Raw genomic sequence first — 16,175 nt, forward strand, 5'->3', positions numbered from 1 at the left:
CCTAAGCTTAAGCTCTTCATAAAGCAAGTAGAGGTTCAATTGAGAAAAGTAGTTCGTAACGTAAGAAGTGTAAATGGCTTGGAATTCAAGAACAAGGATTTCGAAGATTTTCTAGCTGAGAAGGGAACAACTCATAATTTCTCGGCTCCATATACTCCACAGCAGAATGGAATCGTCGAAAGGCGAAACCGATCTTTGTGCGAAGCGGCTCGAACTATGCTAAGCTTTGCTTCCATGTCTTTATATTTCTGGGCTGATGCCATTGCTACTGCTTGTTATACTTAGAATAGATCATATCTAAACAAGCGGTTCTATATCACTCCCTACGAGATCTTGAACAACCACAAGCCTAATGTGAAGTTCTTTCACGTGTTCGGTTCAAGATGCTCCGTCTTTAACTCAAAGGAGAATAGAATCAAGTTTGATACTAAGGTTGATGAAGGAATAGTTTTGGGCTACTCCTTGCACTCGAAGGCGTATAGAGTTCTAAACAAACGCTCAAAGAAAATTGAAGAGACATACTATGTCACTTTCGATGACAATTATGTCAAGAAGTTGAAGACAACTGAAGATGCGATGCATGAAATCTTTCCAAAATCAAGTCAAGTTACGATACCAATCTCAGATATCTTCGAGCAATACATGCTTCTCTTCGATGAACCTAAAAAAGCTATCGATTCTGAATCCAAGGCAGAAGATAACAAAGTCGACAATCTGAAGCAAATCATTGACGATGCTACACAGAAGATGGCTGCTGATCAACCAAAGGCAACCGATAGGCCTGACTTAAGTGAACCTTCTGGTGACCGACCTTCTGTCCAGGGGGAGGGTTCGCATCTACTAAGGATCAAGGTTCTCCATTTCAGGGGGATAATTCAACGTCAACGTCACAATCATCTAGCTCAACCGAAAGTCCGAATGATGGGAAACATTCTGATCCAGAAATTGAAACAGAGTCATCATTCGGGGGGGGGGGGGGAATATAAATGTCCATGACGATGAGACACTATCAGAATTGGAAGAATAAGTCAATGCAGAATTGGGTCCCTCTTGTGATCCAAATTACCCTCCTCTCATTAAATGGACCAAAGACCATCCTCAAAGTCGAATCGTTGGGGAATCTTCAGAAAAAGTGTTAAGTCGATCACAGATCAAAGCGAAACAGGTTGCACTATTCTCTCAAGTAGAATTTTGCATGTTTAACTCCTTTGTTTACAAAGTTGAACCGAAAACCGTGAATTCGGCTCTTGACCATTCTGATTGGGTTCAAGCCATGCAAGACGAGTTGAACGAGTTTGAAAGAAATAAAGTATGGCGTCTAATTCCAACTCCAAAAGATGCTTCGGTTGTTGGTCTCAAATGGGTATTCAGAAACAAGATAGATAAGGAGGAGAATGTGATTCGTAACAAGGCCCGGTTGGTCTTAAAAGAATACTGCCAAGAGGAAGGTATCGATTATGAAGAGCCCTTCGCTCCAGTTTCAAGACTAGAATCGGTCCGAATCTTTCTTGCTTATGATGCACACAAAAACTTTGAAGTCTATCAAATGGACATAAAGTGTGCTTTTCTCAACGGAGAACTTGAAGAAACTGTGTACGTTGAGCAACCACCAGGTTTCATGAACGAAAAGCATCCAGATCACTGCTACATTCTAGACAAAGCGGTATATGGCCTGAAGCAAGCTCCCAGAGCATGGTATGAAACTCTCACTTAATTCTTAAAAATGTCCAAGTTTAAACAAGGTTCGATTGACCCAACCCTCTTTCGTAAGAGAGAAGGTAACCACCTTATGATAGTTCAAATTTACATTGATGACATCATCTTCGGCTCCACGAATCCCAGCTTAACAACTGAATTTAGGAAGTTGATGGAAACTAAATTTGAGATGAGCTCAATGGGTCCAATTAAGTTTTTCCTTAGCTTAAATATTAGACAGGGACTTGAAGGCATTTTTATCAATTAGGAGGCGTATACAAAGACATTGCTTGCCAAGTTTGGCATGATGGGAGACTCCAAAGTAAAAGTTCCTATGGCTTTTGGAACTAAGCTTACATCATCTTTGGAGAAGCCAGCTGCTGACATGACCCTTTATCGTCAGATGATTGGGTCACTGATGTATCTCACAGCCAGCAGGCCAGACATCATGTTCTCAGTCTGCTGTTGTGACCGATTCCAAGCTAACCCACACGAACTGTTAGGTCCGGATCTGGATCTTTTACTAGTAATCAAACAATCACAAGTCGAGAATAACAATAAGATGAATAAGAATTGATCTTGCACACGTTTATATCAAATAACCGCCTGGTACAACTCAAGTGGTAGTCGTAAACTGACTGGCATCCAACCATACAAATGACCAACTCCTAGCCCTTATATACTCGTCTAGACAACAAACGGAGTTTGCGGCCGTAAACGTGTTTACGTTCGTGAACTTGACAAAACAGTAAACGACTCTAAATAAATCAAAAGTACTATTACAGACTCATAACCAAACAAATCACATAGAAATCCTAGCCCAAAACATTTATCAGACCCTTCAATCTCCCTCTTGGTTTGGTGATTCAGTCCTTGTCAACGACCAACACATCAGATCTCCCCATTGCTCCATTCCATATCCTCTTGTCAACAATTGTAGCCACCATCCGTGTGTATTCTTTTGCGGCAGGCTCAAACAACTCATCAGCAACTATAATCTGATGATTTGCAAGTTGATGAATGTCCCGCTCGCCAAACTGAAGTAAATCCCTTTTGTCATACAAGCGGATGCAATCTTCTTTGAGCTTGATAACAGCAGCATCTGATGCATCATCATACACCCAATATTACATAGAATGTAGAGATCCATCAGGACAGTTTTGAGGAACCGGGATATGTTTGACTTGAGCAGTAGAAGGCCACATTACTGCTCGAATAGGCTCATTGGTCTTGGGATCAAATACACGCTTGTGAACTTCAACAAAGGATTCCGCAGTTTTCATTGACGGAAAACCCTTGGCCACTTGATCTTCCAAGAAAGATTTGAACTGACTGGCTTTGGGATTTCCTAATGGATTTGAAAAGGGAGCTTTGGATAGCTCAATAAGGTCAACCTTAGTAAAAGAGTGAAAATCATGAGCATCCTTGTATAGTTCCTTATTCCCGCTCTTCCTTCTCACCATAAACATGTTCTGTGTGTCATGGAATCCCCATGACATGATTCCTGACCTATCACCATAGACATCCCTGAAAGTTCGAGTGCTTAAATCCGTGAAAGTTATTCGAGGCCTATCCCAAGGTGCTTTATGATCCACACTTCTTTTGAATAACCATTTGCCTTTGTCTGCCAATTTGTCAGCAGCCTTCTTCCTTTAAGCACCTTTTGCTTTTGCCGCCCTGGAAGCTAGTTCTGGATCCACTTCAAAGCGATCCACAATGATGGGAGATCTGATCGGTTGAGAGGTAGTAGGAGCATCAACACTAGGAGCCTCTGGAATGGGGGGATCAACATATGGTTCTTCAACAGTTGACTTAAATTCATCACCGAATTTGTCTTCAAGTTTCTTTTGTAACTCCAGGAAGTTGGCAGCCAAGTGACCATATTGTGTCTGAAGGTCAACAATTTGCTTAGTCTTCAGAGCATTGTCTTCACGAAGCTCGGCCACTTGGATACTGAGCTCTATATTTTCAGATTGAAGGTCTGTGACCTTGATGATTAGCTCAATATTCCTTTGATCAAGATCAACATTCTTCCGATTGATAAAGTCAATCTGACTTTGGAGTCCATGGAGTGAAGGGGTGTCTTCTCTTGTGTTGTCACCTCCAATGAAAATTCCTTTGCCACGAGGAAGTGGTGTAGAGAATTGTTCTACAGCCAATAGTCGGGCTAACTTAACCGAGGCATCATCTTTGTCTGGCCTGGGAGGAGAGAAATCTGTTTGAAATGAGGAACCACCAGCTTAAAATACAGTACTGGGACCTTCACTGATAGGTTTAGCAGAGACTATAACAGGCGTGATTGTCGGTGGAGCTGTAGCACTTTGAGTCGTCGAACTCTAAGTTGCTAGTCTCAGAACGAGTTTGCGTTGCTTGTTTGGAGGAGGAGTGGCTTGTGTGGCGGTGAGATCATCTTCCGTTGGCATAGATTTTGGCAAACCAGTATCAAGGGGAGGAATCCCTGATATTTTCACCATAGGAGTTGCTATTTCTGCCTCTGGATTGGAAACAAGAGGTGCAGCTACGAGAACGTCTTCTTCTTCCCTTGTCTCGGTTGTCACATGAACAACTTCATTGACATTGTCGAGCAAGTTGTCAAGGTTTACTCCGGTCAGAAAATCATCATTGCTACCAAAATTCAATGGGATATCATCCTTATCAAATCCCGTAAGGTCAACATCCTCATATCCTTTATCATCGTTTCCTGTTCCCTCGTTGTAATTACTCTGCACTTGAACAGATTGTAATTCGTGTTCGCCATCGACTTGAGCTTTTGGATCTAGAGTCTCATTGTCTTTGTGATCTGAGACAGTGATGATGAATTCAAAAGACACTCTTTCAGATGAAGTCGGATCTGATAGAGTTTTCTCAGAAGTTCCATGAGATTTAGATGACTCATTAATATCTGCAAACTGTCCAAACTTTACCAGAGGATGCAAACCTTGAAACAGGACCTTGCCCTTTCGATTCTGTTTGATAAGGCCAACAGTGTGAGGGCCCAAGGATTTTGTGTCCATCTTATCACCATCTTTGACCATATTGGGGAATTGATCATCAATGAAAACTTGAATAAATCTGGGATACATAAAAAACGCGTCTCTAGTTCCTCGAGTCATGGCGCCAATGTTTACCAGGAATTCATCAAAGACATACTTCGAGAAATTGAATTTGTTGCCGGCGGCCAAGGAAACAATTGCTCCTATATTTCTAATAGAGATCTCATCTGCTCCCGATCTCCTTCCTGACATGCAACTGATGAACACATGAGCCAAGAAACGCCAGTAGGGAGGCAGAAGCTTCTTCACAGTTGGAGGATAAGAACCCTCGTATCCCATCCTGTCAAGGATTCATGGTATTTCTTCAGCTTCAGCTTCAGTGGGATAATCAGGTTCATCAATGATTAACACGGTGTCTCTGATATACTGCTCTGAAATTCTGATCTTGCAATTTTGCACCACTGCTTCGATAATCAGCTCTTTATTCATCTTTAAAAAAAAAGCTATAAACCAAGGGGGAGATTGTTGGGTCAATATTTTGGTTTATACTTTGCTTTTCTAGGAAATTGATTTGTTATGTAATATTGTATATGTGTTTACGGTCAGGAAGTGAGTTTACGACCGTAAACTCAGTTTGCGGCCCAGTCCAGTATATATAGGGGTGAGGGGTGTGAGGAATAGAATGATGAACACTAGAGGAGCTTAAGTGTGTGCATTTGAAGGTGTTCTAGAGAGAGAAAAGAGAGTGTGTGTTAGTGTGTGTGAATCTTGTATCCGGATCTTCATTCATATCAATACATACAAGATTCATCATCATCTTCTTCTCCTTCTCTTCTATTTGATCTGACATCATCCGTTTGATTGGGATTCCGCACCATCAAATGGATCTGATTGATACACAAGCAGATTAGGGACTTATAATTGGTATATGTTGGGTGCATTTCATGTACCCATTTTGTAGCTTTATTTCATAAAAGTACATTACATATAGGCTTAAACTCATGCATTTTGCATGTTTTTCGGGATTTTTCATGAGGCAATTTCATTCAAATACTTTTGTGATATTTCAGGGACTTTTGGAGGTAGGATATTGTTGGAAGAGGTAAATAAAAGTTGCGGACGAAATTTCAGGACTTGCGGAGCACCGAGGAGCAAGATATCAAAGAAATGAAGATTTTGGCTTCATAGAGATTTACATGGCCATGTAAATGCAAGCCTTGCGTTTAAGCGGGCCGTGTAAACGTAGATTTCTGTGCAGTATATTTTTGCGTTTATGCGGGCCGTGTAAATGACAGTGTTAATTTATGCGGGCCGTGTAAACGTAAATGCAGGTTTTAAAGTAGTTTTTCACCATTTTTAAAGGGGGGAACCGACTTTTTACTTTGGGGGGTCGACTTTTGGAGTAGAGAAGGCGATTTTCTGGAGGATTTTGAAGTTGATTAACACTTGGGGACATTTGATTTCATTTTGTAAGAACTTTAATTTCATTTTCTAGATTTGTGATCTTGTTCTAGTCATGAGTGGCTAGAACCCTAGATTCTCCAACTTTATGTCTTGACTTCTAGTTGTGATTTCAATCATATGACTTCATGTTTTCTTTCAATTTTCTATCTAGTGAATTTGATTTTGTTTCAATCAAATGTTTGATTCTAATTGTGATTTTTATTGGCCATTTGAATTAGGGTTAGATCATTCAAGTTATCTAATTGCAAAATCCGTAATTGTTTTGTAAATTGGACTAGGTAACAAGCACTAAACTGATTTCTATTGAATGAATTTAATGTAAATCTTATTCACACATTCTTATGCTCCCGATCTTATGAGGAGTGTTGAGTGTTGTCGGGAACATTCACATAAAGTTTAATGCAATCTTTCAACCTAATTCTAAGAGCTTGTTTAGATTAGATTGGTAAGGTTAGGATTAATCAAAGAGCTTATTTTGGTTAATCAATGTGGTGAATGGGGGGTGCTAGATCTTGTTAGCATTTCCATGTACCAATTTAGATAGAATTGAACAAATATCATTTCATCCTTAGAATCACATTGCTAATTTGTCTTGCATGGAGTTGGAGTCCTTACAAATCTTGAATCTACTTCATTAAATCAATCATTTACTTATTGCTTTATTCTATAGTTTAAATCATTGCTTATAAATTCCCCCCATTCTATGACCATTTTTGTACCTTACGCAAAAAGGAATAAACACTTGTCCCGTGTCTCTGTGGATCGACCCTACTTACCTTGTACTACATTATTAGTTCATAGTAGTAGTGTTTAAGGAGTCATTTGTACCCTTTATTTGTTAGGTTTGACACGCCTAACAAATTGGCGCCGTTACCGGGGACACGGTGTTACTAATTGTTTATGTCAAGCATTTTGTGAGCAGGTGCTTTCAAAAAAAAATCAGGTAGAAGATAAGTTTTCAATTGAAGGAAGTGGCGAGAAGGTTAATGTGTTGTAAAGGCCCACCTACTTAGAACAAAACATATTCAAGGGCCAAGTCGAGCCAACGACTTAAAACAAGGGCAGCTAACCGGGAGGCAACCCGGGGTTATTTGTTTCCTTTCTTTTAAAACTTTTTAGTCTTTGGTAAATTTCAATTTTTTTAATGTCCCAAATGGTTTTAAACTTATTTTTTATGCCTAGAAAATAAATCTCCGGCTCAAAAAATACTTCACGAATAGCTTGGGGAGGATGAAGCATGAGGTTCTCACCATAATTGCAAGGCTCCAAGAACGATTTGGTAAATTCTTTCCATATCTTTAGTCGTTCATATTTTGCTTAAAAATTCAATTGGTATGCATCTGTGACTGTTTTGGACTCATTCCCAACCCAGCCACCATCCTCCACCATCCGACTCTTAATAGGCCGGCCATGCCTCTCTCCAAGCATCGAGGACGATGCTATATTTTAAGCTTCGGGAGGGGCATCCATCCATGCATAAATCCCGTTGCATGTAGGTTGCATGTAGTTTTGTACATATTGCATTAATTTTCATTTCATTTTCTTTTTCATTTTTTTTCTTCATGGAAAATTTTCAAAAACCAAAAAGATTTTCTTTCTTTTCTAATTTTTATTATTTTCTTTGTATTTTGTTTGCATTTAAATTTTTGCATTGCATTCATTGCATAAATAAAATAAAAAAAACGATCCAATCCCTAGCAACCGAATCTTTTCAAAACAGTTGAGCTGGTAAATGAGTCATGTGCCTTGAAAGTGGCTTGCTCTTTTTATTGAAAAATCTAAAAGAAAGTTAATCACACACAAACACACCTCCCGAAGTTACTTGTGCAAAACAGAAAGTGAGAAGATTGTCAACATTGGAGCATAACAACAGGTATGAGTTAATTCTTTGGGACATATGACCGATCTTATGAGTAGTAATGCTCAATTGAACTTAAAATGCCAAATTCATAAGTTCATAAAAAGAATACAAAATCTCAATGTTCTGAGCCTTCCAACGCTCTAAAAAGTCATTTCTACTCATTCCCTTTTATATACCATGCTTAGGGACATAGCTTCCAACTATACCTACAGGTCTTTGCATGTTGACCTTTAGTCCCCTGAAAAAAGTCTAGAAGTCCCTCAAGGTAATAGACCGTGAGATGTCCCACAATAGAAAAGTTAAGGACAAAAATATAAAGAAATAGGCCTAGCAAATAAATTAATAAGGGTGTTATATGTTATCTTATTTATATGAAACAATTATAAAATAATAATAAAAAAATAAAATATATATTATTAAGTTAATCTGTGACCTTTGGGACTTGAGCAAGTAAACTCTGAGGGGTGTTTTACACCTAATCGCCTAAAGCTAAATTGTTTGGGACTGATTGAGTTGAAAATTCACTACACGGGTTACATAGAAAGTCATGAACTTAATATCCAAATAAAGCTAATCTATGGCCTTTAAGGTTCGGGCAAGTAAACCCGAGGGATCCTTTTAAATCTAGCATACTAAGGTCATTTGATCTGGATGTGTTGGTTGGAAGCCCGTTACACGGATTTCAAAGAAAGCTATGAGCTTTATTTGTAAAAAAAAATGTAATTAGGAAGTTTGTATATAGTTGTGTTTATAGTTTAATTAAATATTATGTTTAGGAAAAATATTTGGCTGCCAAAAGATTCCCTTGGACTTGGATTTGAACTTATGACATTGGGACTGAATGTTAATTACTTTGACTGGAGTAAGTGGTTTGAATCTTGTAACCAATTTGGGTAAATATTAGGGAATTTTTAGAAAAGATTTTTCAGAAAAAGATTGTTGTTGATCAACAGATAGCTGGGGTCGATCATTGTTATAATTTGTGAAACAAAGATGATTGAGCATGTTTTGTCACATACAATTTCACGAGAGTAAGACCATAATTTGTTCTATTAATTGACTTGCTAATATTGAGAGGGAATAAGCGTGGTGATCTTTGATTCTGTTGAGTTGTATTAGGGAGTGGCTAAGGTCTTATTTCTATTGTTATATAATATTTTGAGACTAAAGCCAAGTTGACTCAAGGCATGACGGGTATATTCTCAACTATGGTACAAAACAGGGTTAATTGGGTTGAATATATTTTTTCATGTTTGTTTTGATTTCTTGCATCAAGTTTCAAAAAAAAAAAGTTTAACTTTGATTTTCTTTTCTTCTCTTTTATTTTATTTTCTCCAGTTTAAATTTTCTTGTTCTTTCTTGAGGACAAGAAAGGTTTAGGCTTGGGGAGATTTGTTGGGTGCATTTCATGTACCCATTTTGTAGCTTTATTTCATAAAAGTACATTGCATATAGGCTTAAACTCATGCATTTTGCATGTTTTTTCGGGATTTTTCATGAGGCAATTTCATTCAAATACTTGTGTGATATTTCACGGACTTTTGGAGGTAGGATATTGTTGGAGGAGGTAAATAAAAGTTGCGGACAAAATTTCAGGACTTGCGGAGCACCGAGGAGCAAGATATCAAAGAAATGAAGATTTTTGGCTTTACAGAGATTTACACGGCCATGTAAATGCAAGCCTTGCGTTTACAGGCCATGTAAATGCAAGCCTTGCATCTACGCGGGCTGTGTAAACGTAGATTTCTGCGCGGTATATTTTGTGTTTACGCGGGCCGTGTAAATGACAGTGTTAATTTACGCGGGCCGTGTAAACGTAAATGCGGGTTTTAAAGCAGTTTTTCACCATTTTTAAAGGGGGGAACCGACTTTTTACTTTGGGGGGTCGACTTTTGGAGTAGAGAAAGTGATTTTCTGGAGGATTTTGAAGTTGATTAACACTTGGGAACATTTGATTTCATTTTGTAAGAACTTTAATTTCATTTTCTAGATTTGTGATCTTGTTCTAGTCATGAGTGGCTAGAACCCTAGATTCTCCAACTTTATGTCTTGACTTCTAGTTGTGATTTCAATCATATGACTTGATGTTTTCTTTCAATTTTCTATCTAGTGAATTTGATTTTGTTTCAATCAAATGTTTGATTCTAATTGTGATTCTTATTGGCCATTTGAATTAGGGTTAGATCATTCAAGTTATCTAATTGCAAAATCCGTAATTATTTTGTAAATTGGACTAGGTAACACGCACTAAACTGATTTCTATTGAATGAATTTAGTGTAAATCTTATTCACACACTCTTATGCTCCCGAGCTTATGAGGAGTGTTGAGTGTTGTTGGGAACATTCACATAAATTTTAATGCAATCTTTCAACCTAATTCTAAGAGCTTGTTTAGATTAGATTGGTAAGGTTAGGATTAATCAAAGAGCTTATTTTGGTTAATCAATGTTTGTCTTGCATGGAGTTGGAGTTCTTATAAATCTTGAATCTACTTCATTAAATCAATCATAATCATTTACTTATTGCTTTATTCTATAGTTTAATCATTGCTTATAAATTCCCCCCATTCTGGGACCATTAGTGCATAGTAGTAGTGTTTAAGGAGTCATTTGTACCCTTTATTTGTTGGGTTTGACTGATTTTTTTTTTTGGCGTCAAGCACATTCGAAATTTTTTCAATGCTTGGTTGTATCAATCAATTTTTTTCAGATCTGGAGCTTATTTGATCTTATTTTGAAGAGATTTTTGCGTTTTTGGATAGATCTCGCATCATCAGCTCTTTATTATAAAAAGAAAAAGGATTTAGAGGTGCCAAGGTTCGAACTCAAGACCTCTAACACTTCAAACCACGCGCCTTAACCAGTTGAGCTACTCGGGAACTTGTTAAACAGTTTGATTGTTTAAACTTTATACACTTCTCAGCAGCAGCAAGCTAAGCTCGCATCATCACATCGCCTCGTTCAGCATCCTCGCACCAGGTCCTCGCCTTCGGACTTCGAACTAGCATCTCGCATCGGCTCGCCCCTCGGATCCACGACCTCGCTTCCTCCTCGCACAGGAGCTGCAGTCTTCGTCTTCGCACTTTAAAAAAAATCAAACGCACATTGGAGGAGCCGAGAATCGAACCCACGACCTTTGATTCATCAACCCGGCGCTTTACCAACTCCACCAGCAACGAATTTATTCCTTCCGTACCAAATTTTAAACTTAACCGCTCCTTGCCGCTTCCTAGTTTCGCAAATTTTACACTTTTTGCCCAAAAATCAATTTCTTTTATTTTTAAGCTCCATTTTCAACCAAAAATTATAGTTTTTAAATTTTGATTTTGATTTTTGACTTTTTACTTAAATTTTTGACTTTTAAAATTTGACCTTTGACCTTAAGCTTTGACTTTCTCGTTTGACTTTTAAATTTTCAAATTTAGCTTTTCGGTTTGACTTTTAAGTTTGACTTTTCAAGTTTGACTTTTCAAGTTTGACTTTTTAAATTTGACTTTTAAGGTTGACTTTTGAGGTTGATAGTCAAAGGGAATTTTTAAATTTAAGTTTGACTTCTAGTTGTGTTTTTAATAGTTTTTGAAGTTTACGAGGGAATTGAAAACATGAAAGAGAGTCGTCAGGAGATGTTAAGACAAAATTTCAACATGTTCGATTATATCCCTGGAGAAACCTTGGAAGCTCAGTTGCAGCTATTTACCACACTCACTACTGAGATGAATATCGTTGGGATCTTCTTGTCCAAATCTGAGATAAACAAAAAGCTATTGAATTCACTTTCGAAATCGTGGGATATGAACGTGACTGTCATCAAGAAGACAAAAGATCTCAATCGTCTTAGTCTAGCTGATATAATTGAAGAAATTGACGCTTTGAAGTGTGGAAAAACAATGAGTTCCACAAACCTCCCGGTCAATGAAGTTTCATGTTCTCAATCATGTGAAGTTTCATGTTCACAATCATGTGAAGCTACGATTAAACTTCTTCGTGAACATAATGATTTATTAAAAAGAGAAGTTGAGGACCTGAGATATGAAGGATATTAACTCAGGAAAGGACAGAAACCCCTGAAGGCCCAGTTAGAAACAAAAATAAAGGATTTTAAGAGAATTCAGACAGAATACAGTGAAAAATGTGAACTTTATGACTATATTAAGAGACAACTTGATGCTGTAACCGAAGAACTTGACGCTTTGAAAACTAAGTGTGGAAAAAACAGATGTTAGTTTCAAAAATTATACTGCGTCAAGTAGGACAGTCGAGTCCTTATTTAAAACCCAATTAAAATTCAAAGATAATCAAAACAAGGGTCTAGGGTATGATAGTGTTCCTCCACCTTTCAATCATAACTACACATCCATCCCAATGACAAGGAAGAAATTGACAAGGAGGCACATCTTCGATATGGCAAGCCAGTTGGATTTGTGTCAGGAGGTATTCAAGTTGAAAATACTAATGCTTTTACATTATGTGCAGGTAAAGTAGCAGAGGATGAGAACAAGGAGAACACCATTGAACAAACCAACATCTCCTTGAACTTTGAATTTGTTGCTTCGAACTCAACTGCTTCTGATCAACCCGCCGTTGAGAAATACATGCCACCAATTCCAACGCGACAGAGTTCTTGTTGCAAGTGTGCATGTTGGAACAACAAGAGACAAGGAAAAGATACGTCACCAGGGGCAGGATGAAACAAATTCACAATGAAGAAAAATACATGTTTTCACTGTGGAACACCTGGACACATTCCCCAAAACTGTCCAAATCGCGCATACGTTCCTTACTATGCACAAGGCTGGCAAAACGCGCCAAAAGGGAGATACTTCAAAAGAAACCCCTCGAGATCACTATCAGACATTGACGACTGGAATGCCAAGAAGGCCAAGAATCCGAATCCCAAGGGCAAGAAGGGAATGTCGGCCGAGAAGTCCAATCCAAGAGATGCTCCCGTGAAGACAAAATCAAAGTCATCTCAACGGCCGACATCAAGATCAAAAGCAAGTACTGAGCCACCCAGCAAATCGAAAAAGAAATGGGTTAAACCCAACTACAAATGGGTTCCAAAGGCTCACTCTCCCAAATCTACTAATGACTCTAATATTTCTACATCTTTTGTTTGTGATAAACAGGACATGTCATGGGAGAAAGTCTCTTGCGTTGATGACAAAGGTCGACCCAGTTTCAAAATGGACTGGCTTCCAAAGACCAACTGGTCCCGCTTTGTGCTGGAGCAGATATGGAGGCATATCATCAGACTTCGGTTTGTTGGTAATGGATGTTCTAGGCACATGATAGGGTACATCTCTCAACTGTACAACATTCAGACCTTTGTTTGAGAGTATGTGTCCTTTTGCGGGAAAGGAAGAAAGGAAGAGATCACTCATGGGGTTAGTGCTTAATGACATGAAGAGTTTTCGGATCTGTTCTGAGATTATACATGTTGTTCTCAGACCTTCTCGATGCAAATTCAATCGGTGACTTACGGTTTGAATTTTCTTCTCTATACTCCTGAGTTTTTCTTAAGCTGATTTGCTTTAAAGACTAATTTTTGTTTTAGGATAGTTTAAAATTTGCGCATTTACTTTCGTTTCTCTCCTATGTACAAATTTAGGGGGAGAAATAAAAACAAAACAAAAATTAGAAAATTTTAAAAATCCAAAAACATTAGAAAATCATAAAATCAAAAAAAAAATGTTGGTTAGGAAATGTGCTTGAGGGAGATATTTTGGGAAGTGATATTATCTAGTGATAACATGCAATCTAAGTCCTCGTAACGTACCCGAAGTTGAAGGGTCTATGCTCTGGTTTGATGCGTCGGTAGGCACGAAAGATTCTAAATGGACATGACTAGGCAGAGCTGAACTTAGGAAATCTATGGACTTGACAAATCTTGACCTAGTTAGATCCGTTTATCCTGACAATACGACGCTTGGATAGGTTGAGCAGGGAGATATATATGGGAATCTACTCGTCACATTAAATGAACCCGTATCTGGAACCGTGGTTTAACTTTTCCTCGATGTGCGGATTCTGTCCTTAATTCCAGTATTGATGGGGCAACTGGTAAATTCCGATAAATTAGGTCTGTAGAAAATCATTTTCTTTCTTTCTTACTGTTAGTCATATGTTGCCTCCTCTGCGTGATTGGAAGAGATCCGACCTGGACTGTAACATATGCAACTCTATTTCTCTGCATATTATATATATATATATATATATATATATATATATATATATATATATGAAATTCCTTTTATCTGTTAGCCATATGTTGTCTCCTTTGTGTGACTAACAATCCGACCTGGTACATAGCATATGCAACCTTCTATTTCTCAATCCCTCTGAAACTATAAGTGATAATACTCTGAATCTATCTTCTCTCTTAATGATCGTTTGCTCATCCGATGTAAGGAGTACTCTGGAAGTCCTTGATTACTGGGGCATATCAGGAAGCGGGAAACATGTTCCAGTACAATTAAAATTGAACACTCAAAGATTGTCTATAGATCTCGCTCCTCAATTTAGGTGGACAACAATATCCCTGGTCGTCGTCAGATGAATGGTCCCTAAGATATAGTATCTAAGGAATTAGGATCAGATATAATATCTAGGATCTTAGGATCACTTTGTCTTACAATTATTAGTATGTCCTAAAATTGTCACAATTTTTCGTGTTTAAGTGGACAACAATACCGGCGATCGACCAGACAAAGACGTGAAGATAGAAGGTACCGACAAGCGGATAAAGGTTGTCTAAAAACTTTGATCCCAAATCATTCTTAAAGTTAGATATCATTTTATTTTTGTTAAATTTGTTCATAGTTTCTTCTAATTTAAATATTAGGAGAGAATTAAAAATTTAAAAAACCAAACAAAAATCAGAAAATTAAAAAAAAATCTAAAAAAAAATTGTGTTATTTATGTTTTATTTCTTGTTCAAGAAAATCAAAAATCCAAAAATATTTTTGTTTCTGTTTTAATTTGTATGCTAAGTTTTTCTTTTACTTTTGTTTTGTCTTGAATAGTGAATTCAGGTGAAGATGAAGCTCATGAAAGTTTGTGTCGAAGATTTATGAGCCAAGGCTTCATTCGTGATCATCGAAGAATTCTCATTCGAAGGAGCAAGAAATGAAGATTATTCTTTCGACATTCAATCTTTCAACCCCAGAAGCAAGGTGAAGCCGAAATTAAAGATTATGTGACAGATTGCATTGAAGCCTCCTCAATCAGTCTGCTGCTATCTATGAACCTGCTGAAGTGATCCAGAAGATTTATTCTCTCTGATGTTCTCTCTGAAGATTCTCAAGCTGAAAGTGCTATCTTTCAAGAATCAGTACATCAAGCCTCCTCACCCGACGTGCGTTCAAAGCCAAATTCTAAAGAAAAGCCCAACCACTCAATATGAAGTCATTCATTGAAGATTAATGCTGAATCCAAGTTCCTAATAAAGATTATCAAGAAAGCCAACTACTGTTTAGGGGAGCTTGTTAGGTCATTTAAGAAAAGAAAAGAAAGCTATAAACCAAGGGGGAGATTGTTGGGCCAATATTTTGGTTTATACTTTGCTTTTCTAGGAAATTGATTTGTTATGTAATATTGTATATGTGTTTAAGGTCAGGAAGTGAGTTTACGACTGTAAACAGAGTTTACGGCCGTAAACACGTTTACGGTCGTAAACTCAGTTTGCGGCCCAGTCTAGTATATATAGGGGTGAGGGGTGTGAGGAATAGAATGATGAACACTAGAGGAGCTTAAGTGTGTGCATTTGAAGGTGTTCTAGAGAGAGAAAAGAGAGTGTGTGTTAGTGTGTGTGAATCTTGTATCCAGATCTTCATTCATATCAATACATACAAGATTCATCATCATCTTCTTCTCCTTCTCTTCTATTTGATCTGACATCATCCGTTTGATTGGGATTCCGCACCATCAAACGGATCTGATTGATACACAAGCAGATTAGGGACTTACACGAACCTCACATGCTAGCCGTGAAAAACATCTTTCGCTATCTGAAGCGAACTTCCTCTCTCGGTCTATGGTATCCAGCCAACTCAGGTTTCTTTGTCCAAGAATTTTCAGATGCTGACTTAGGTGGTTGTGGATTGGATCGTAAAAGCACTACTGGAGGATGCCAATTTCTTGATGGTAAATTGGTTAGATGGCAAT

Source organism: Lactuca sativa, chromosome 5 (assembly GCF_002870075.4).
Source record: "Lactuca sativa cultivar Salinas chromosome 5, Lsat_Salinas_v11, whole genome shotgun sequence".
Lineage (NCBI taxonomy): Eukaryota > Viridiplantae > Streptophyta > Magnoliopsida > Asterales > Asteraceae > Lactuca > Lactuca sativa.